The following is a 25,750-nucleotide window of genomic DNA, read 5'->3' as shown; positions in this document are numbered from 1 at the left end:
CATAGGGTAGTTTTCGTCCCATTATGGGGGGCAAAACCCCCTTAGGGGGGCAATAAAACACAATTTTCGTATAAATTCTCTAATATTGGGATGAAAAAATACTTGCACATATTTACATTATATGTCCATCGAAAGCTCTGATTTTTCTGCTAAAGATGGCACCTGTTCGAAATTTCTAAGTAGAATAAAAAACGAGTTATGAGCTTTTTAGTTCCATGTTCGAAGGCTTTCCTCAACTCAATACAGTATTTAGTGTATCATCTCAACTCCCTGTCGATAGCGGCAATTGTTGTATTGTTGACTCTCTTTGCTTTTCGTGACTGTTCAAGGCTTTTCTCAAGTCAAATCTTGAAGTAAGATTTTTGCACAAGATTGGCAAATAATACATGATTTGGCTGATCATTTTCCACTTAAACGGAACTTTAATGTAATTAATGGTTTTTATTATTATTTATGCTGATTGAACACTTACTCATTATCCAATCAACCAGCAGATCGCCAAAATTTTTGCAGAAAGATTTCCGTAGCTGATGCATTTGGCAGTTTTTTCAACGTCGCTGTTTTTGAAGCCGAAGACTACGTCATAATGTTTCTCAGCTTTCACCATGTGAACAAAATATCGCCAATCAAAGAATTTTCAAAAGACCTTTTTTACTGTGTTAAATAATCCAGCAACTAAATTAGGCAAATCCATAAACAGCACAAAAACTTCCATTAATATTCCTTTTTGCACAATTTCAAACAATCACCAGATTTTACAACTTATTTTGGTAACATTTCGGATGAAACTGTTTAGCGCCATTTTATGGTGACCAAAAATATCTCAGAATCTGGCGACGATATCTCTGTAACGAAAATTAATATCATATCGTTTTACAAAGTAAGGAAAGAATGGGGGAGCATCATCGAAGGTACCCCAAAATGACTCTCGCAAATTCGGTAAAATCGCACCAAGAGCCCACAATGATTGAAATTTCCCGAAATAACTAAAGCAAGTATAAGGGGATTACGAGCGCAGCTACTTTTTTTAAATCACTTCGTACTTCATTAGCCATACAGAGAAGGTTTTAGACTCCATGTTAAAAAAAAAAGTATCAACAGATTAATCTTTTTAAACATGAGAAGATTAATTTCATGTTTTTTAAATTTATATATGCTTAAATATAGTGCTTTCGTTTCTAAATCAATACTACTTTGTTCTTTATACTTATTGCTATTTTAGTTTTATGGGTAAAGAAGAAACTCGATTTTTAATCACGTCAAAAAGATGTGTTTTAAATTCTTTTACTTAAAACAGAAAACAAAAGCAAGTAACGATTTTTTCTCTTAATTATTACTGACCCAGGCAACGCCGGGTATTTTCACTAGTAGGCTATAATTTATTACTAAAAACTTAGTTTAAAAACGTTATTATGGAAAACAGTGAATTTCATGTAATTACCCCCATTAAATGATTAAATATAAAACCCATTGTTACGAAAATTCGTTGCCTTACAACAGCAATATTAAAAGTAATGATAATGAAAATTTTGAATCAAAGTTTCTCCGGAGTAAACATGAATTTAAAGTCATTTAAACATTTGGAAACTCTACTTTTTGCACACTTAGGGAAACATAGAAAAGAGCTTGTTTTTTTTTTTTTTTTTTTGTGTGTGTGTGTGTGTATTATCTAATTAATTGAAGCATACGGTTATTTTAGTGATCTTTGTTTTTGTTAGTTCATATTTTGGAAATTCTTCAAATTTTTGTATGCTTCAATTCGTGCTTTCATTTCTAAATGAATACTTGTTCGTTCTTTATACTTATTGCTATTTTACTTTTATGGGTGAGGAAGAAGCTCGAGTTTTAATCACGTCAAAGCGGTGTGTTTTGAGTTCTTTCATTTAAAACAGAAAGCGAAAGAAAGTAGCGATTGTTTCTCACAATTATTACTGACTCAGGCAACGCCGGGTATTTTTGCTAGTGTTTTATACATGTTGATAAATGATTTGTTTTGAGGGTTGAAGAATTCTTTAAATTATTACGGGCATATATTAATTGTTTCAAGATATTTTATTTTTTGTACAAAAGAATAACTTGAGACTAAAAAAACATCGGATTTTGCAAACATAAATATTAAATAAATTAGTCAGAAACTTTTTGTATTATTAATGATCAAGCCCATTCCCACATTATACAGTAACAATTAGTTTTCTTTCTATTAGCATGAATCATAATGTGAACATCTGTGTGTGTGTAAAGCATTTTGATTCAATTAAAAAGAAAAGACTTGGCAAGAACTACCATAGTGTTTACACATCAACTTTTAATTAAGAACAGCCAGTTAAATTGTGCCAATTCCAATAAGTTCGATATTGTTACCAATGTCGTTAGCATTAAAATTTAATTACTGCCAGCTGTACATCGTTAAAATTAAATCATAATTACTCAAATGTGACATTAATTATTTCATTTAAATTATCACTTTAACGTTAATTTAATCAACTGCTGATATTAGATTTTGTGTATCCTTGAATCAATCTGCTGAAAGAGGACAAAAGTAATGTTTAATTAAAAGTCTTAAATGCAGCAACTTTAAAAGAGATGTTTCAATTTTAATGTTTAATTGCTTTGCATAAGGGTCTAAAATCTTAAAACACGAGCAATAAAACTTATACGAGGAAAGATGGTCTAAGTTTTTGAAATGGATTTAGTTACCCGTAAGTCAGTGCTTATTGAAAGTGCTACGAGAAAATGTCCTATTCAGCGCTCAAGAGTAAAATAATGAAACAAACTGTTGAAATTGAATTTCAAATTCAGTGTAGAACTTTTATTAATCGTTTCAAAAGCCAAGTAGGGATGTTACTTACAAGGAAGTAATTGAAATAACTTAATTCAGTATGTTAGAAATTCTGAGTATTTCTCGTTCTTAACTCCAGTGAATATTTTGCTTTGAAATTTCTTTATAACTTTAAAACGATGCTGTGTTCAACACTTTAAGGAAATTAAAGACAAATACAAAGCCTCGTGATCGCAGTTTGACAAAGACGCTTTTTAAGCACTTTCATTATACAGGTAGTTATCAAAATAATGGCAACATCTCTGAATAAAAGTGACATTTTTGACTGTACTTCGTAAGTAATAAAAAATAAAACTTGATGTCTGGTTTTTCTTATAAGTAGCAATGTATATACAGTGAAGCATCGTTTATACGTTTCTCTTTTATACGTTTTCATCAATTATACGTTTTTAAAATTGGTCCCTACAAAGTCTAATACACATTAACCTATATCTATTATACGTTTTTTCGTTTGTACGCTTTTTTCATACAGTCCCTTTAAAAACGTATAAACGGTGCTTCACTGTACGTATTATGGTAGTTTATGGTGGCTGAATGGAAGTTCTGGAAGTCTTGAATTTTTTTCAAGCACGTGAAATGTGGGATTTCTTAAATTTTAAAAGAGGCCAAATTGTTGGAGCATGTCTTGATGGAGCAAGTGTAACTGAAACATCTCAACATTTTGGCGTTTCTAGAAGTACAGCATCTAAAGTCATGACAGCATACACACTGCATGGTAATACAAGCTCGGCAAAGCAAAATAGTGAATGGAAATAGAAGTTCAATAAAAGAAACCGACGGGCATTGAAGCGGATTGTAATGTCCAAAAAGCAAACAATAGCAGCAAAAGTGACCACAGTATTCAATCACAATCTGGATTCACCAGTATGAGTGATTACAGTCAGAAGGCACCTTTATTAACTGAACATTTACGGCAAAGCAGCGATTCCCAGCCCCATATACTTGTCTCAGTGTTTCCATTATTTTGATAACTACCTGTACTTGGCATGTTTGTCATGGAAAAATCTGAAGCCTGCTTTTGCTTATATATCAGCAACTAGACCACTTAGAGTCTTCGGGATTTCACTAAATGATTTGCTTAACATTAAGGTACAACTTAACGTTGAAAAATTAAAATTCTAAAATAAAATTATTCTTTCGGTTAGGATGGAAAACAGTAAATTTCATGTAATTTCCCAATTAAATGAGTCAATATAAAACTCAGTGTTACAAATATTTGTTGCCTTACAACAGTAATGTTAATAGTAATGATAATAAAAATTTTGAATGAAGGCTAATAGTTGGGTAGATCGTGGCACGTTTACGCAGAGCTTTTTTTTTTTTTCAAAACGAATTATAGCTGGAGAGCCAACAGCCATAACAGATTGATGCTGCTCCTTAGCAAATATTCTCGCAAGTTTTTGAGCATCAGTCGTGCTTCGGTCTAGCATGCAAAAAGAATAATCTGTTTTCTACCAAGTCGAGTAAATTTAGAACTGAACGTTTTGAAGCTTATTGTGAATAAATAATACTTAGTAAAAAAGTACAAATACATAAAAATCAGCAGAATTTTATCCTTTTTGAGAATTGTATTTGTATAAACTGAAATTGTTTTTTTTTTTTTTTTTTTTTTTTTTTTTTTTTTTTTAATAAATAAATCCAAACTTGGCGACGGGGCAAGTTTACGCGTTGAACGTCAGAGCAACTTTACGCACGTTCTTACTGTGTCTTACTTAAACTTCCCCCTGACACTTTTTTTCGCTCCAAACAGTCTTAAACATTTTTAGTATTTTCCGGCTATTTAATTTTGAAAATTACCATTTAATTTTTAATTAAGTTCGTAGCTTATAGCTTACAATCATGTAGTACTGTCTTCATGCTCCTTCTGCTTTAACTTTATACATTATTCAGTCTGCAATAAATTTGCTTTATTTTAGCGATGGTAAGACATTATATTCAAAACACTAACAGAACCACGTTCGGTATCGAAATAAATATGCGTAAACGTGCACCGTGTCTGGGGCAAGTTTACGCAACCGACTTAGACTCAAAAAAAAAAAAAAAAATTTAACGGTTAAAAACACAAGCTGAGCAACAACTGAATATACCAATTTTGACTACATTAACTGCTTCACTAAACCAAAATGTCTAAAATTTCCTAAGTTAAAACATAAAAATTAGAAAAATCATTGAAAAAAATCTGCGTAAACGTGCTCCGGTCTACTCTAATCATATAGAAAATTTTGAATGATGGCTTCTCTGAAGCAAGCATGAAATGCATTCCCTATCATTGATCTAATCTATGCCAATAATCGATACCGGGGCTAAGTAGAGAGACTTATTACGATCTTTATCACGGAGTAACTTTTATGTTTTGAAATATAAATTAGTTTGAGAAACCTTTAATATTTAAATGATTTTAATTAAATTAACAAACAAAAAAATCCTAACGAAAAACAAGGGTTAATTTTTAGAGTCAACTACTTAAAATTTCGGACACGTATATAACTTTTTTTGACGTTTAGTACGGAGCATTTATATGAAAAAGTAAGGTGAAATTTCGTGATGATAACATTATTCTATTTCTGAAATACATTTACACTAAAAAGAACGAAATACCAGAATTTTTTTAAAAATGCTAAGCATTTTTCATACTGCACTCAAAAGGACAATTTAAGTATTCCTATAGTTTTAAAAAATTCCAAGAATATGACATCACAATTGAAGAAAAGGGCGGTTCTAGTCATTTCAAACCAACACATTTCCAATAAGGATAATATGCATGTTTCAATACGCAAAGTTATGATTGAAAGCTAGATAATGATTTTTAAAAAAAAAATGAAAATTAACTTGAATTCTTAAATTTTGAATTCAAATTATGTTTTTCGCAATCACGAGTTGCGACAGGACCCTGCTCATTGGGGGCTATTGTCTATAAAAACGGCTCCTGTCCCTCCAAGCCTGTCCCTCCTCCTCGGCGGTTGCGTGTGTATAGTTATGTGTGTGTGTGTGTGTGTGTAGGCGCGCGTGCGTGCATGTATGTATAGGCTTGTGTGTGTGCGTAGACCTGTGTGTATGCACGTAGGCATGTGTGTGTATGAGTGTGTGTGTGTATGAGCGTGTGTGTGTATGAGCGTGTGTGTGTATGAGCGTGTGTGTGTATATGAGTGTGTGTGTGTATGTGTGTGTGTGTGTGTGTAGGACATGGACGCCAACGCCCAGGAGAAACTGATTGCATTAGGCAGTGCTCGGAGCCGCGCCTACAGAGGACGGTGGGTGGTGGTGCTGCAGAGGCCCCTGGTCCAAGCTCAAAAAGGCACGGACGCCAAAAATGGTCAAATGAGATCAATAAGCAATCGTGATTGCTCAAAAAAAAAATCTCTTCATGGCTTGAGCCGCACTTTTCTTCGTTTGTAGTCATTTTTTCGGAATTTTTGAAAACTACAGAAATACTTAAATTATCCCTTTCTGACCCAGAAAAGGACAATCTTTCATAGCTCCGTGTGATTGGTGAGTGTTTGAAATTTCAAGATATTATCTGCATTCTTCAAACAGTTATTTAATTTTTAATTATAGTAAAAGAGAAAATTAACAAAACCGCCGTAGGTAAATGTGAGCCCCTTTGTCAGTTTGGTCTCCGGATCCCCTTCTCCTATAATGTTTTCAAAACTTATACTACTACCACGATCCAGAGTGGGGCCCTTCCAAGGACTGCGCCCATAGTTTCTGACAAAGCTGACATGGCCTCTCGTGGGCCCTTAAAAGTGATTGTGTGTTTGTTAAGAAAGCATCTTAATGCGATAATTAAAAATTAACCAATTGAGGTATCAACATGATTCATAGTTCAAATTAAACATAAACCATTCTTATTGCTCTGAATAAAAGGTTTAAGAAAAATACTGAGCAAAAATATTTTTATTTAAAAAAAATTTTTAAACGAAAAAATCCGAATAAGATTATTTTTGGCGCACATTTATCTCACTAGAGGAAGCGCAACTCATTTCTTTCAGCTTTTGTTCTGAACGAATGTAACTTTAAGGAACTACTTTGATATACCCCCCCAAATCGAAAATTTGGCGACTTTTTTTGTTTTTGTTGACACAAAACTTTGTTGCCACAAAAATTGTTGCCACAAAACTTTAAAAGAAACTCAAAAAATGGTTCAAAATACAAGAAAATACTAAATTTGGCAACAGCAAAAACCTAAAAGCTGAAAAAACCTAAATTGGCAACATCAAAATAAGAAACAGCAACCCTAAAAAGTCCGTAGGAAATGCCAGATTTGGCGCGTAATTTTTGGGGGTGTATATCAAAGTTATACCAACTTTAATTCCGAAATTGAGAGGAAAAATATTAAATCCCATCATAACACAGGCACCACTTGAAACGATGATAATTCGCTGTTGGAAACCGATCAAAAAAACTCTTACTCGGGATCGATATTCCTGAAACTCAATCAAGAACTCATGTGCAATTTAAACGCAGTACTTTAATACACATTAATAAAACATTTGCAGGTAAAAACCATCTATATTTACGACATACATAATGAACTTGCTAAAACTGAACTAAAATCTTTGTTCCATTAATTTTATAAGGAAAAATCGTCTGTTTCCAAATGCAGAGATAAAAGGTTAAACACGGCCAAGGCCTTACACGATTACTAATATAATATCACTAGTACATAAATTATTTGCAGTCCATTTTCTACATCCTCCCACCTTGAGTTAGGAGACTTCTCAACTCAACACACATGTTACAAATCAAGTCTTTCTGGTTTTTTGATGTCTCTTCCGTACCGAGTTTTCACAGTGCGTGGAATGGACTCGACAGGGCTCACCGTTTGTCCTTGGGATACTTCAGAACAAAATACTGGCCTTTTTTGCAGTTTAGCTTGAATATCCTCAGCTATTCCATTCGTGATCTCAAGTAGATACAACCGTTGAATCGGCCTCAATATTTCTCCACGGGCTGTTTTAAGTTTCACGAGTCTCGTAATTCCTTCTTTTCCAGGAATAATTCCTATCACCCTTCCCAGAGGCCAATTGATGCGTTTTTGATTGTCACTGCCAATGAGAACGACATCTCCAACAGATATTGCTGACCGTTTCTGTTGTTTAGGTCTTTGAATCAAACATCCTAAATATTCAGATCTGAATCTTTTCCTAAGACCTTTCTGAAGTCCAAGTCGATATTTTATTCTTTTATTAAGGCGTTTGTGATCTGCAGCATCACAATCTGGCATTCCAGTTTCCTTTATATATTGAAGGAATAGTGATGGAGACAGAGAAACAAACTCTGACTCCTGTTCCGAAACGTATGTCAGTGGTCTTGAATTGATAGTGGACTCACAGTCGCAAAGAACCGTGCTCATTTCTTCATACGTCAAGCAAGCACGACCTATCACTCTCTTCAATACATTTTTCATAACTCGAACTAAACGCTCCCACCAACCTCCCCACCAGGAGGCGGTTGGAGGATTGAATTTCCACTGAATTCAATTAATAGATCCGTCCTCGATGATTCTATTCCAGTCCAGGGTTTTGAACAAATTATATGCACCGACAAAATTGGTGCCGTTGTCACAATAGATTACTGTGCATCTCCCTCTTCTAGCCACAAATCGACGTAGAGCCAACAAAAAGGTATCAGTCGAAATATCGGACACAAGTCAAAATGCACGGCTCTATATACCGCACAGGTAAAAAGACAAACCCAAACCTTTTTCCATCTTTCAAATATAATGGGCCGGCCAGGTCTATCCCAACTACTTCAAACACGGCAGCATCTCGTATACGGTCTTTGGTTATGGGGGCTACGTCTGCATCTAAACTTTTCTCAGAATGCATCTTGCACGTAGCACATTTTGAAACGATTGATCTCACAGTCTTTCTTCCATTTAATATCCAGAAATGTTCTCTCAGAAGATTAAGTAACATTTGCGTTCCCACATGTCCGTACCTTTTATGAAAAGAAAATATTAAAAGTTTCGCCACCTGATGCTGCGAAGGGAGAATCACAAGTCTTGTAAAGGTATGACTGTCTTCTCGATAGATGATTTTTGTGTTTAATCTAATGATATCATCTTCATCTTTATACACCTTTAGTGTTTTCAGCTTTTCATCCTTCTCGTCTAAAAATGTTTCTCTTTGAATAATCTTTATTACTCTTTTCTCAGTTTCAGAAAATTCTTCTGCATCAAGACTTCCTTGTTTTCTTAGTTCTTTTGTTTTTCTACAATTTCCCACAAATCTCAATATCCAGCCTATCATACGTATAATCTTTTCGTACTTTGAGAAGTAATGATAGTACCAGCCAGCATTTACATTGTTGTTCTGAGCTGTCAAACAGGTAATTGTGGATGACACAACAGTTTTCTTCTTTTCCTTGAGGATTTCATCCTCATTCGCAACAAACTCTGCGGAAGGCCATTTCTCAGCACATAGATACAGCCAATCAGGTCCCTCCCACCATCTTGATTGTATCATTTTCTTAGCAGAGCAGCCTCTGCTCGGAAGATCAGCCGGGTTTAAAGATCCGGGTACATGTCGCCAATTCTCTTTGGGAGTCAGAGTTCTGATTTCGGAGACACGATTCTGAACAAAGGTTCCCCACGCCTCTTCTCTTTCGATCCAAGAAAGTACAGTAGTAGAGTCCGTCCAAAAGTAAATTTCTTCATCTGGAATCTCACACATAATTGTAGAAGCAAGGCGAGAAGCAATTGTGGCTGCTAATAATTCTAGTCTAGCGATAGTGGTCTTTTTCTTTCCAGATGGGGATACTCTTGATTTAGCGCTTAACAACTGTACCTTGACACATTCACTCGTTTCGACACGAAAAAACGCTACTGCTGCATAGGCATACATGCTTGCATCGCAAAAAAAATGTAAAGAGTACTTTTCGCTGTCATCACCAATTTTCAAATAGCGGGGAATTTGAACTTTTTCCAAATAAAAAATATTTCTAATCCACTTCAAAAATTCTGCTTTAGTTCCGGGGTCAACTTCCTCTTCCCAATTCAACTTCATTTCCCAAGTTTTCTGCAATAAAAGTTTTGGGAACAATGCTACAGGGCAGGTGGCACCAATGGGATCGAAAATCCGATGAGCAGCAGAAAGTATAACTTTCTTCGTAACTTTTTCTACACAAAGTTCTTTCAAACTATTCATGTTGATACCTAACGTATCTGCATCTTTATCCCACTGCATTCCCAACACATTTGTACTGAGAGTGATTTCTTTAGTAGAATTTGTGTATTCCCAGCCTCTTAGGTCGAATTTTCTTTCAGCCATCGCCTTAGTTGCAACTTCAATGAAAAGCTTTAATTCTTGTTCATTTGACACACTTGTCACGCAGTTATCCACATAAAAACTTTTTATCAGTAATTCAATCATATTCACTGGATATTTCTCATCTCCACGGTTCAAAACACTTTGCAAATGATGCATAATCACAATTCCAAGTAAAAAAGGACTGCTCGATACACCGAATACTAAGCGACAATGACGAAAGCGTTTTAGTTGGCCGTTTTCTCCAATCCACAAAAACCGCAAAAAATCTTTATCAGAATCGAAAGACAAATTTGTAAAAAAGCCTTGCGAATGTCCGATATAACTCCGATTTTCTCCAAGCGAAAGCGAAACAAAATGTTTGGAATCAATTCAATTAGATTAATTCCACTCTCTAAACAGTCATTGAGGCTTGGAGCACCTTTTTGTTTTGCCGAAGCATCAAAAACGGGACGTATTTTGGTTGTGCTATTCTCCTTTAAAACCGGTCGATGAGGCAAATAATGTGCTGAGCGTTGAATTTCATCTTCTGGTACTTCTTCTATAACATTTTCTGTTAACCATTCTTTCAGCACCTTTTCGTATGACTCAAACAGTCCCTCGGATTTAAGACTCCTCACAATTTTCTGCAGTCTTTTCTCAGAGAGCTCAAAATTATCAGGAAGTGGTAGATGACCCTCAATCCAAGGTAAACTAACTAAAAATCTATCATTCTCAATCTTAACTGTGTCTAAGAAATGTTGCTTAGCTGCCTCCTGTAATTCAATCGCTGTCTTCTTTTCTGCGGGATCAGTGATGCCCAGTGAGTCAAGAGTCCACAAATCGGAAATGCAAGAACTAGTTGTCAGCACTGAAGAAATTAAAAAACTTGCACTATCATTATTTGAACGACCAATGACTGTCCAACCCAATTTTGTTTCGATTGCAGTAAGTCCACTCTTTAGTTGAAGGTGGTTCCCCGTGATCAACTTTCCCGCAATATCTGCGCCAATAAGAATTTCAATCGGACCTTCCCTATCTTCTGCCAGCTGAATGCCATGGTCTCTAAGTTCTTTTAAATGTGGCCCTCGCTTGCTAGCTAATATTGTGTTGCAAATCACTGCTTGTCCAAGCCCTTCAAAATGACAACTGTACTCTTCCGTCCAGCTGGACAAGTATATCGTGAACACATCATGTCCACAGGTTGATGTATTAGATCCACCGAACAATGCATGTTGTAGATATTCCCTACGTTTGGAACTGTATTCCATTTCTTCAGCGGTTGTATTGAGGATATATGACCTTTGAGATCCAGAGTCGATAACTGCACGAGCTGTACACCTAATATTTTCTCCTCTTACCAACACGGTCAAGGTCTGCAAAAAAACATTGGAAGATTTGGACAAGTTGGCCAGAGCCTCATCGTGCTGTATCACTGGTTCTTTCATTTCATTATTTTTAAGAGTCGAAGAATTATGCTCCTGTGAAAAAGTTCGGCATAAAAATAAATGGTGTTTTTCCCACACAGTTGGCATTTCATTTTTGAATGGCACGTTTTCACTCCATGTCCATCTCTCAAACATAGAAAACAACGACGTTTATTTTCAACAGCACCTTTTCTTTCTTGCAAAGTCAAATTAGCAGCCTTCTTGCAGTTCCAAGATTTATGTTCCTCAGAACAAAATATGCATAATTTCTTATTTATATTCGATGTCAAAAGTTCTGTTGCTGATGACATTCTGGGTTGAAATTTCTTTTCATTACTTTCTTTGCGGTTATTAAAATGATTTGTCTTTTTACACGGCTCAAAACCTCTGGTAGCAATCAAAATTCTTTCTTCTCCTTCCACTTCATCTTGCAGAAAATCAAGAAGGCAATCCAGGTCATTTGTGGAAGTTATTTTAGTCATATTTTCTTCCGATGAATCCCCTTTCACTCGTCGATGTGCAGTTCTAAAGCGCTCCCATGCTTTTAAAGTCTCATCCGGAAGAGCTGATTCCACTAGAGGGTAAAGCATTGCAGCACATTTATCTTTCGTAACTCTTAAAGTCTCTAGAGCTCTCAGTTTGGTTTCTAACTGATCGTACAGTTGTCGGAGTGAAATATTTTGTGACTTTTTTTTAATAACACAATAGATAGCAGATCCCGCACATAAACTTCGATGAGAAGCTCCTCTTTTCCGTAACGTAATTGTAGCTGTTTTACTGCCTTTTCATAGTTTTCGCCGCCAGGGGGGAAACTTTTAATCAGTTCATCAGCGGCTGAACCTTTCACCATGGTTTGAGCTAAATATGCATATTTGTCATGATTATCAAGGTTAGCGTCCTTGTCAATTTTTTGGAATTGTCCCCAGAAGCACAACCAGTTCTTGATATTTCCATCAAAAGTGGGTAAATTAATTTTCGGGTAGTGCAAAAAATTATTATGTACAGTACTTGCAGCTCCGATATCAGTAGACAACTCAGAATGTGCATTTTTTTTCATTAATGAGATCACCTAACTCATTTTCCAAAATCCTCCACTTATCAATATAGCCCTCTGGTGCATCGATTTCTTCTTCAATAATTTTCTCTGTCTCTTGGGAAGCAAATAAAAGTTCCCTGAATTCATATTCACTCGCCAACATTAGCTTCGCTTTATCTTCTATTATAACTTTTAATTTCGAAATTTTATCTTCGGAAGATAACTCCGCTTTAGTTTTATAAAAGTCATTGGAGGCAATCATAAACAGTCTCCTATATTGTTTTCGATAAGCTTTTACTTTCTCCATTACAAAATATTAACAAGCTCAATAATTATATAACTCACTCGTATCGCAATATAGATGGTCCTGTCGTACGGACGCCAGATGTTGGGAACCGATCAAAAAAACTCTTACTCGGGATCGATATTCCTGAAACTCAATCAAGAACTCATGTGCAATTTAAACGCAGCACTTTAATACACATTAATAAAACATTTGCAGGTAAAAACTATCTATATTTACGACATACATAATGAACTTGCTAAAACTGAACTAAAATCTTTGTTCCATTAATTTTATAAGGAAAAATCGTCTGTTTCCAAATGCAGAGATAAAAGGTTAATCACGGCCAAGGCCTTACACGATTACTAATATAATATCACTAGTACATAAATTATTTGCAGTCCATTTTCTACATTCGCTATCGTTGACAGCCCCGAACTCCGAACGAAATAGAAACTTCCTAACTTCTATTGTCGCCAGACAAGCAAGCCGCATACTCGGAGTTAAAGGATGTTTTGAATTCATGTGCGAAAATAGGATTTGTAAGTAAGTAACGGATTTAAAGACGTAATGATTATAGCAGTGCCAATCCGAGAGTACTTTCGGTTTTACGTAACTTCGATGGTTCATTGTAGCTTGGTATTTTTACTTCTTTTTACAACGAGCTGATGTGTACATCACATGATTTCCTTTTACTCCAATTTAATGTCATTTCCCCATTACTGGCAATTTTAATGTGATTCAATAGTTTACACTCTAAATATCACCAATAGTGACCAAATTGAAACATATTTTTAAACAAATCGCCAAATTTGTCACCAAGTTGGTGGGAAAACTTGGCGACTGAAGACTGGCGATATATCGCCTAGTTTCCGCCAAATTATAACACCACTTGAGTTTACATCGAAATTAACAATGATTCCCCCCCCCCAAAGGGGACAAAATACCCCTTTAGAAACACCCGAATGCAACCAAAAGGGGAGGTGCACAACTAGACCCCACTAGAAGTCTACGTACGACATTTCAACTTTCTAGGACTTACCGTTCTTGAGTTAGGTGACATACATACATACGTACATACAGACGTCACGAGAAAATTCGTTGTAATTAACTCGGGAATCGCATCAAAATGGATATTTCGCGTTACAATATCGAAAAAATATGACATCAATGCAAATAGTTCGTTTTTGTTTAAAAAATAAGAATGAAAAATGCTCTTTTTTTATGTGCAATACTGTTTTCAGAATAAATAATATTATCTTTCACCAAACGACACAGATGTTTCATGCCTAACAGATGAAGCACAATCCAAGATGTGATATTCTTGAAAAGTACATTCCGAAAGTACTTGAAAATGAAAATACGACACGTTTGCTTTCTATCGGCGAAACATTAAGTCACAGAAAGGCAGGTCCTGTAGAGATATACTACTCATTCATAGCAGTTCAAAAAAGGCATAGCTCAAAATCGCTAATTTTTGAAATATGACGTTTATGAAAGGGATGAGCGACAGGAGAGAGTCACAATGTGGCACATTTGTGAAATATTTCATGTGACTTCACAGAGACGACTTTGCAATAATTCGTTTGTGACTGGTCACTTTGAGACAATATAGAGATTCCATAGCTACGTCACGTTGTGACGTCACCACGAACTGAAATTCGTAAGTTGCTGCAACTAGAGCTGCTATATAGATAAGCCGACGCATCAGCTTACGTTTAGCCATTTTCTATCGGATTTTTCATTGTTGCACTGCTAGGATTACCACAGCAAAGTTTCGGATGTCGCCAAATTTGTCAAAAATAATATTTTGTTTAATAAACAATTCACATATGTCGCTAATAATTGCTCACAGAGAACCATCGCCGAACGCGAGAACTCGTCAGAAAAGACAACCACTCAAACACGCGCTCCGATCCAAAATGGCTAATCTTAAGCTGATGCGTCGGCTCATCTATATAATGGCCTTAGCTGCAACCTAGAGCCCCTTGAAAAGGACAGGCTGACTTATCCGACATTTTGGATCCACGACAGAATTGGATCCAACCTCGTTTCTAGTATTTATAAATACGTTATAATATTCGCTGGTTGCTAAGTCGCAAAATAATTGATGATAAGTTGAGTAAAATGTCACTTAAAGTATAATTAGAAAGATAACTTCGTTCACAAATTCAGCAAAAATGTATCGGGGAATGTTTGCCGTAATAAACCACATTTTCACAACTTATTTGTTTTTAATTTGTAGTAATTAAATCGTATTCATCTATAGAATAAAATAATCAAACATCAATCAGGCAAAACATCTACAGCTTGGACACCAATTTTCTGCAATGAGGCTTTTGTACAAATGCTACTTTTTTCGCCCGACAATTTTGGAACCAAAATGTCGGATAAGTCAGCTCCCCTTATATAGGAGCCTTACTGCAACCTAAGGCCCCTATATATACGAGTCAGCAGCCTCTTTGGATCGAAGCACGTGTTTGAGTGGTTGTCATTTCTGGCGAGTAATCGCGTTTGGTGATTGTTCACTGCAAGCGATTATTAGTGGCACGAATAGAGTAAAGAAATTACATAGAGAGGCCCTGCTACACTAAGAAAGTGAAGCCGGAAGTTGCACCGCTGTATCCCAAGATCCTTAGCTTGTTGCTAAATAGTTTGAGATACTATTTGATCCAAAACATTCCATTACTGAATCTCAATTGGTTTTAAATTTAAAATTAGATATTGCTGCAAGGTTATGAAGCACGCTTCTGAAATTGCATTAAAACATGAATTAAAATGCAAACCAATCCGCCAGCTTTGCGAAATTAGTGAAAACTATTCTCGCGAAGTGATCATTTTATCATAACCCCGCTCATCATTGCACCGCTGTATCCCGTAATTTCAGCTTCAATTTCATCTCTTTTTTACCATAGACGGCAGGGTTGGCAAAAACCCGGGTTTTTTTTAAAAAAAGCCCATGGGACCCAGGGCTTTTTGGGTTTTTTTAAATAAAACCCAAAAAAAAACAACTAAAGCTGGGTTTTTTTTAAATAAATGTGGGGTTTTTTGTCTTTTTTTAGGGAAAATGTTGGTACTTGTACCATATTGTAGCGTAAGAATATGGACAAAGCACAAAAATTGACTAGACGTTAAATCCCGGTTATCACAAATTTGCCATTTCAACTGAGCTTGCGCACGGACTTAGCTTTTTGGGCTTTCTGTTTTAAGATTTCGTGTTGCTTGTTTATATTTAGGCTGAGCGAGAGTCCCACCAAATTAATGAATGCGATTAGAATATTTTCGCAGCAATTTCGTGATATATTATATGAAACTACGGATTGAATAACTGATAATCTTAAGAGAAAAATAAAACTTCAAAATTTATTGGTTTGGAAATATTTATTTAACATAAATGTAAAACACGTTGTGTACTTCAAAAGTGATTGCAATATTAGTACAGAAATCTGTCTTTTGCGTATATTTTACGTTAGGCGTAAACAACTTAGTATTATACATTTTTATTTAGGTTGAGGGTTCGGCTTTGTATTAGAAGTGATGCTGCAATTTTAGTACGCTCTTCTGAGGTTAAAAATTGATCCTGAAAAGGCACAAAAAAAAATCAGACACCGAATCCATTATTAGTTAAGACGCTAAATTCAATCTTTACCGAGGCCTAAAAACTAAATCAGAGAAAACTTTGTGATTTCTAATTTTTAGCTGTATTCATCTCACATATTTATTACCAAATTCAAAATGTTTGTAATAAATTTTAGCAAGATTTTTGAAATCAGCTAAGTCCGTGCGCAAGCGCAGTTGAAATGGCAAATTTGTGATAACCGGGATTTAACGTCGAGTCAAAAATTGTCTTGGGATAAAAAATAAAAAAAAAAGCTGGAAAATTCAGCGTTTTCTGAAGAAAAGCATAAAAAGCGACGAAACCCAAGAATGGTGAAGTTTCAGATTTTTCAGTTTCCATGATAATCAACAGTTAAGGCAAAGTTACTTCTCGAGTGATAAAATCTATTTTTCGTTTGTTCGTTTTTAATTGCTACATTTTTTTTTTTTTTTTTTTTTTTTTGAGTTTTACTTTATTGCATTTCATTTTGTTATGCAAAACTATTGTAGAACCTCAAGTAGTTTAAATCCCTTTTTACCGAATTCCAGCTTAATCAAGACATTTTTTTGAAATTTATGTTGCCTGTTTTTCTATTTCTGTGTACAGAGTAAGAAATATTAAACTTTTCGTAAGATAATGAAAATACTGTACGTCCTATTCTGTTTTCTGTCCGACCGTTTGTAACACTTGTTAATTTCTAATAAATATACCTTGTTTATCCGAGATTTGTGACGTGTTGGTTTGCAGAAAATAATTCAAATGAAAGCCTTTTAGCTAGAGTAGTTTCCTCTGTACAATCTACAAATATTGAGAAAATCAGATGTGACAGGACTCAGTCAAGATAATTTGAGTTATTTATCGACCAATTAAAGAAAAAAGTTAAATATATTTATTTAAAATTTTTGAAGTATTTTTTTAATGTCATTAAGAGTTAAGAAATACTATTGAAGTTCAAAATTCATTTTTTATACCCATTGTCTGTGGTGAAGGACAAATAAAAAGAAAGTTTAAATTAATTTTTGTAAAGACTTCTCAGAAAGTTTTTAAAAAAAAACAAAAGTGGGCTAAATAATGGGTTTTTTTAAATGGGTTTTTTCAAACAAAAAAAACCATTGGGTCCAACCCAATTGAGTCCAATCCGGCCAACCCTGATAGACGGGGCCTCTCTATGTAAATTTCGTTACTCTATGGCGACACGTGAATTGTTTATAAATCATGCCCCACTAGATGGATCTCTACTATTCAGTGGGGCCATGAATAAATAAAGTATTATTTTCGGCAAATTTTGCGAAACCCGAAACTTTGCAGTGGTAACCCTAGCATCGCAACAATGAAAAATCCGATCCAAAATGGCTAAACTTAAACTGATGCGTCGGCCTGTTTATATAGCGGCTCTACTGCAACCTGTTGATGACTTTACACTGATGCTTCGTGACCGTCACGTGACGGAGACTCTAAAAAAACCTCCTCGTGAATTTGACATTAATTTCCCATTTTAGTCACTAAACTATTAGTGACATCAACAGACACATTTTCACGATCAAAACTTTTCTCTCTGCTCTAATATTTGCCGTAAAGAATTGATTTTTAACTGCTTAATAAATAACCCAGTCAAGAAAGAATACTCGAATATCATCTTTACTTACCTAATGAAAAACATGGTTCTGATTAAAATCAAAAAAAAGTAAAACCAAAATTTGGGAGAAAGAAAACGGTCCATTTCTTTAAAAAGAAATTACAAAAAGCATTAGTGTTCATATCGCACCTTGGCACAAGAAAAGTGACACAACTCAAAATTTGAGGAAAATGTATTGGCTATTGATTTAAAACCGAAATTTAATGCTCTTTCTTACCACAGAAACTACGACAAAGTTAGCTTTCATAACGGAGGCATGGTGGCGTAAAAACAAAAAAACCAATAGTTACACATTATTAAAATTTCATTATTTAAATAGAACATTTTCGAACTTTAAAGATGCATTATATATATTATGAAATTTTAATAGTTACACATGATTAAAATTTCATAATTTAAATAGAACATTTTCGAACTTTAAAGATGCATTATTCATTTAGACAACACAAACTATCCAGTAAATACCATTTACTATTTTTTTTGCAAGTATTGCAATATTCAAGACTAAATCTCTTAAAATTACTATTGCATAAAACAATAATTTACTACATTGCTGTTTTTTTTTTTTTCCTTTAGTTGTGTCACTTTTCTTGCCAAGGTGCGATATTTTATCATATTACGTGAAATAAACTGTACCTCGTAATACATTTCCTCAATGCAGTTAAGTTTAATAATAAAGGAGATAAGCATGCACATTAACTGGTGAAACGTAAAACGAAGAAAGTGCGTTTCTGTGTTAACCGCGACGTTGTTGGCTTGTTATTGGTATAATAAAACTCCTAAGCAAAAAAGCATCTTACTACTTTCTGCGCTTTAAACGAAAATAACAGTGTACTTGCAAGAGAAAAAAATAATGTGGATCTGATTATGTGACAACACCTTGGAAGCATACCTCACTAATAAACGTATCACAAAAGTTAACTGAATGATACGCGGAACATCCAACCTTTTGTAATTTGCTTATGAATTAGTAAATATGTTTGCTCTATTAATATATTATTGTTGAAACAAATTGTAGATTTTGAGAGCAAAGGCTCCAGTGTAAAGGAAGCACATATCATTTGTTGAGAAACAATAGTTTAATCCATTAAAAAAGATTCTGTATTAGGCCATTCCACAAAAAAGTAGTCATTTTGTCCCGAATGTGACGATTCATATATTTCATTAAACATTACCCTTTTAATTTACTATTTTAATGAAATACATGAAGCGTCACGTGAGGGACAAAATGACCATTTCCGTGGAATGGCCTAGTTATAGACGTCCACAATAGTGGACTCAAGAGATAGCTCATACTAAGGCTCCTATATACACGAGCCGATGCATCAGCTTAAGATCAGCCATTTTGGATCGTTCTACTAGTGTACGAAAGTTGTGTTTATGTTATAAAAAACTTGCACGATTTTTTAACCAAAACGTCCCAAGCGCAATATAGAGCGACAGGAAAAAGGTTACTTGAACGAAATCAGCCTCAAAAGTTTGACCCGTAGTGTATGTGATCACGAAATTGAGTTCAAAACAAACCTCGTGCAACGATTATCCTCAATTTTCTTTCCTTTCAAAATTGTAAGCAGTTTTTTTCCTGGAAATGGCCAAGAAAGCCAAAGCTAAGAAGGGGAAAAAGGGAAAGGGTCCTCAGAAGAAGGGTGGCCTATCCCACTTGGAAAAAGAGATATTACTTCAGAAGATCGGCCACTTGGAGCAGAAAATAGCTTGGCGAAATCAGTTGAGTGAGGTCATCGACGATGATGTGGAGCGGTACAAGCAGGCCTTCGCGACTGAGAATGAAGACAAAATGGTCTGCACTAGGCTGCTTGAACAGGCAATCACAGAACAGGAAATTATTTCTGACAGGACCAAAAGAGCCATACCTGATGCGGAAAGCTTCAAACTGCAGGCAGAAGAAGTAAGTGTGTCCTTTTATGTCATATTCTAGCGTAGACTCTCTTGGAGAGACATATCATAACGTGGAACATGCCAAACTGGCGAAATATTTTCCCATTGCTTAAATAACTGTTGCTGTTTTTGTTCAACATACTTCAACTTTTCATTCGGGAAGATTTCGGTAATTGGGAGTTTCGTGATTTTGATCCATTGACATCAATCAATGGGGCAACAATGTCAGCACAAGAAATGTTTTTCCTTTGTAGAGGTGAATAAAGAGTAGGGAAATATCTATTCGCATAGAGCTTCCAAAATGAAATTATACACGCCATAAATTTGACGACCGTGCCAAATTCCCAATTATCGGAATGTCCCGACTTAAGTTAGTTATTTGCGGATTTCCCGTTCTATATCAGTTCTGATAACTGTCACCATTCCAGGTGCAGGCGCGCGAGCTGGCGGCCAAGTTGTCGAATATCAAGAACGAGAAGGCATCGCATGACGAGCAGTTGCGAACCATTCGAAACAGAGTACAGAATCTCGAAAGTTACGACAGTCGGGCCACGGAGCGGAAGATAAGAGCTCTGCAAGATGATTTGGTCAAGGTGGACCCTGAAGACGTGGTCGCCAAGAGAATAGAGCTGGATCAGCGGCGAGAAGAGATGTTCGCGAAGGAGCTTCGTGCTATTTTGGAGGAAGAAGCAGAAGTCTTTCAAGTAAGCTGAATGAGTGTTTTTCCTCTCCCTTTTGGGCGATTTTTAGAAAAACTTGTAAACTTTAATGCAGCTCCGACGAAAAGGCCATGTCAGTCTAATTGGAAACTCAAACTAGGGACTCGTGCAGAAAGGGTTCAGACTAAAGGTAAGTTTTAGGGAAAGAGGGAGCCCGGCAGCTAAACTGACAAGGGGCCCGCCTTGGCTCTCGGTGGGCCTGCTCCAATGAAAGTAATAAAAACGGTTTGTATGAGACAAAACATAAAGTACCATGGGGAAAAAATCTTACAAAAATCAATGTAAGCAGTGAATGGAATTCTCAAAAAGAGGTGGGGAAGAGATATTGAGTTAAAATAAAAACTGTGTAATATAACCACCATATGACTCCATTCTCCTAAGCATGTTCATTAAATAACAAATGTATTTTAATAACTACATTTGAGTGTGGTTGTAGCAATAACAGTGTAAAATACAACAAATAAAACGGCACCGAAAAAAAAAATTGCGATTACAAACAGACGCGACATTTCGAATTTTTTCAGGAGGGAAAAGGGGTATTTAACATTCCCTCCTGACTCCTTTAAATGACGGATCATGTTACAAAATTCCTTTGCTCACCATAAAACTAAAAAGTAACTGAGAGATCAGTGTTGCCAAAACTCTGTTCTGTATCGAACCTAGTTGTGAACCTACCTTCATGGCTGCAATCCGATGTCCCAATCTTGACACATTTTTAGTTTTCAATCAATAGTAATTTCAACAGAGAGCAAAATGTCATGAATTACCGACCACTTTGCAATATATCACCAAGTTGATCACTAATTAGGTGCCAAAAATAAAATGACATATCAGATGTTGGTTTGGTAATGTTTGGCAAAGAAGAAACAATGCTAAAATGGTCGATATTTGTACAATAATCCTCTGTTAAATGTAACATTTATGTTCTTTTCACGTTAGCTAACGTTATTGCATTTTCAGATCTGAGACGAGAGCGAAAAAATAAGAATAAAAAATCGAACTTCTTAAAATCTGACAGCGCTATTCCATCTATTTAACTATTTTATAAGTGTAATTTTTACGTTTAAGATCATAAAAAGTTGCATTTCTGACGTATTTTTAAAGCGCGTACAAGAGTACACATGCACGTTCCTTTGAGCTATTATAAGATTTCTATTATTTAATTATTTAATAGGGGTATAAAAAGAATTGAGTGGTGTTCACGGCAGGGTTTTTTCCTGTGCAAACGCAGGTAGCATTTCTTTAAAATCAGATGTTCTATTGTTCCGCAGGAAGAACTGAAAGGAAAGTTGGACGATCATTTCGAGATGGTTGCCGAAGAAACCCGATGGTGGTCAGACATGGTGAACAACCTGGAACTCATGCTTGAACGTGTGACGAACAGCAACTTGGTTAGAAGAGAATCACTCAACAACAACCAGGCCCAACTGCACAGTCGGCGCGAATCCGCTGTTCCTGTCACCTTGCGTCTGCAAGAACAAGAAAGTGTGGTTGTGGAAATGAGAAAGAAGACGGAACGCCTCCAACAGCAACTGCATGGTGAGTCCGTGCGTAGAAGTGAATTAGAACGTTTGGAACGCATTCGGAATGAGTTGAACGCGCACCTAAAATCACATGAACTCGCATTGAGGGATATGACGGATGTACTGTCTACAAATGAGAAAGAAATAAAGAAACTAGAAGCTGAGGTAGCTCAGCGCACGTCATTCGGTCTGGACTTAATACGCGTGGTGCATAACGTTCAAGACATTATTGAGGCAGAGGTGAAAAGTTATTCAATTATTACCTATAACGGCCGGCCAAAAAAGCAAAACGTAATAAAAGAATTGGTACGCGTATTTGACAGTGCTGCTAAAGTTATTTACAACTACAGCTTAAAAGTATCACCAGAAAAAAGTTAGATCTGTTAAAATGTTTTCCAAAAATAAAATTGTTATATTATTTTAAAGTTTCTGATGAATATTTTTGCTTCATCACACATCCACTGATGGAGTTGATTCTGAACTGAAAGGGCTGAATATTTTCGAAAAGGCAAATTACGAAAACAAATGTGAAGTGTGTACCACATGACTTATTTGTACGCTTATTTAACAATCGGTGCTTTTTAATGTTTCAAAACAGTGGGTGCTCATCAGAAACACAAGGAATTTTTTTCCCCAAGTTCCTATCGGTTGCGAAATGAAAACTACAGAGAAAATGAAAATTGTTTTACTTCGAACTTTTAGATTACATCATCAGTTACCTCTCTACATAGTCGCTCATCTAATTGACACATTTCTCGTAGCGTAGTTAGTATAGCAACTTCCTAACTCCCTGTCACATAAAAGTTGGCCAATCTACAACTTGTTGTCTTAGTCAAACTTTTGTCCTTCGAGATAGTGTATCATGTGAGCAAAGAGATGACAGTTTGCCAAGTCTGGGCCGTGATGGTTGGACGACATCTTCTCCTCCCCCCCCCCCTCCGAGCTTGTCGCGAACCAAAAGCAAAACAACGCGTTCAGACCCCGAAGTGGGTTTTTTGGTGGGAAAAAGAAGGAAATAAGGAATTAAAAAATAATGAAGTAGGAAAAAATTCACTTAAAAAAGTAGGGACAAATACGAAAAGATAGGATTACACACACGTAAAGAGGAAACAAATTTAACGTAAATTTCATTTTCAAAAGAAAAGATGAAGTTGATAACATAATCTATATACGTAAATGGCTACTTCTGTATGTATGTAAATATGCCCGGGGTAAACTTCAATACTACTGGACCGATTTTAACCATTTTTTCACCATAGATAGCTACATCATCAAAAAGAAATACATTGACTATAATTTATTTCCAAAAAAACTTAGTTTAAAAAAGTTATGATGGAAAACAGTAAATTTCATGTAATTTCCCCATTAAATGATTAAACATAAAACCCATTGTTACAAAATTTTGTTGCCTTGCAACAGCAATATTAATAGTAATCATAATGAAAATTTTGAATGAAGGCTTTTCTGGAGCAAGTATGAAATTTATTGCTTTCTTAGGATTTTTATCCTCATCTATGCCAATAGTCGATAACTGGACTAAGTAAAAAGACAAATGATTTTGGCAACAGTTGAAAATAGAAAGTGTTCATTGTCTAAAATTACTCAGGCCTGCAAAATTCGGGTCATGACAAAGTGATTGTACGGTAATGAGTAACTTTTATTCTATAGGGTGCACTGATTTCAAATATGACATCAATTTTTCTCAATCACATAAGAGATTTTCACCAATTGGGCTTAAACATATAGGCAAAAAAACCTATTTTTTCCTATTCTGAGAGAAAGAGTCTTTTCAAAATATCTGTAAGTTTATTACTTACAAACGAGTTTATGTATCAAACATACGATTGGAAATCAATTTCTAAATATACGTACTAATTTCATAGAAATAAGAACAAAGTAATAATTAATTATAACGATTCAATTATAACGTAAGATAATTTTTTCAACTGGCGCTGTTTTTGCAGCCAAAGACTACGTATTAATGTTTCCCGGCTTTCACCATGTAACCAAAATATCGCTAAACAAAAGAATCTTTAAAACTTTTGTTAAAATGTAAAATAATCCGCTAACTAAATTAAGCAAATCTATAAACAACACAAAAACATAATTTGTCTTTTTGCACAATTTCAAAGACTCGCCAAGTTTTACTACTTATTTCGGAAACATTTCGCATGGAAATGTTTAACATCATTTTATGGTCACCAATAATATCTCAGTATTTGGCGACAATATCTCTTCAACGAAAATTAGTAACAGATAGATTTAAAAGTAGGAAGGGGGAGCATTATCAAAGGTATCCCAGAACGATTACCGCAAAGTTAGTAACATTTTAAATCGCACCAAGAGCCCACACTAGTTGAAATTTCCCAAAATACTAAAAACAAGTCTACTGCTGTGCTAAGTGCCAAAGTTGTATATGAGAAACAGCCGTTTCAAGTTTTGCGCCTCCATGCATTTGATTCAGGTGTATATTTTTCAGATTTTTTTTTTTTTTTTTAAATATTTCCCACTGACAAACGACAGTAAAACATTGCAATTAGGTGAAATACATGACAAAGAACCTCCTGGTGATCGTAACTCAATTTTGATAAAAAGAGCAGATACGACTATTGTGCTTAGCACGCTAGTATAGTGGGATTACGGTCGGCTACATTTTTTTAAACGGTTTGTATTTCAACAGCCATGTAGAAAAAGTTGTAGACTATGTTCAAACAAAAAATATTAACTGATAAATCTTTTTAAGCAAGTGAAATTTCATATTTTCGAAATTCTTCCAAAATATGAAATTTCACTTGTTTCGATCGAATACCATAAGCCATAAACATCGATTCGACTGATTCTTCATCGATCTGAAATAAAGTTTTAAAAGACGCTTAAAAAGTTTTAAACTTCGCAAAATTTCTGTTAGAGAACCTCAAACGTCTTGCTCTAAGTTTGCTAAAGATGGCTTTAATTTGCATCTTTAAGACATTAGTTTAAGGTTTTTTTTTTTCCCCAGGAAGAGCCTTCTTTACCCCAGTGGCGGATCCACACCATCCTGTTGGGAGGGGCGATTTAGTAATACATTTGGGGGGTTGGGGGGCTGACTAATGAAAAAAAAATTACATCAAGAAGTGAAGCATGTATTTTTTTTCTCTTTCGAATAATGTGTATTGTTCAAAGCGTTTGAATGAAAGTTATAAGTGTTTCGAGTACCACACACACACAAAAGAATAAAAAATTGAAGGAAAAAAAAAGAATTTCGACTAATATTCTGGATCTATTATCTAAATGAAACCCTTCAACTTCTGATTCGTTTGCGGATTCGTTAAGTATTTTCAGTAGCCATTCAGGTTCTCAAATGAACTTTTTTCTTCATAAAAGAAAGGTACCGAACAACATATATTGAAGAGAAAGGCACCGAACACAATGAAATATACTGAAATTGCATTTCTAAGTAAAATTTGAAAATAGTTATGGATTTGTTTGTTGATTGAGTTTTTTAATGTTCGCGCATAATTAAGAGTGCTTGCAGGCAGTGGCGTAGCTACACTTTCTGACGCCCGG

Source organism: Uloborus diversus, chromosome 1, assembly GCF_026930045.1.
Source record: "Uloborus diversus isolate 005 chromosome 1, Udiv.v.3.1, whole genome shotgun sequence".
NCBI lineage: Eukaryota > Metazoa > Arthropoda > Arachnida > Araneae > Uloboridae > Uloborus > Uloborus diversus.
The sequence above is the reverse complement of the archived record's forward strand: the minus strand, read 5'-3'. Positions refer to the sequence as shown.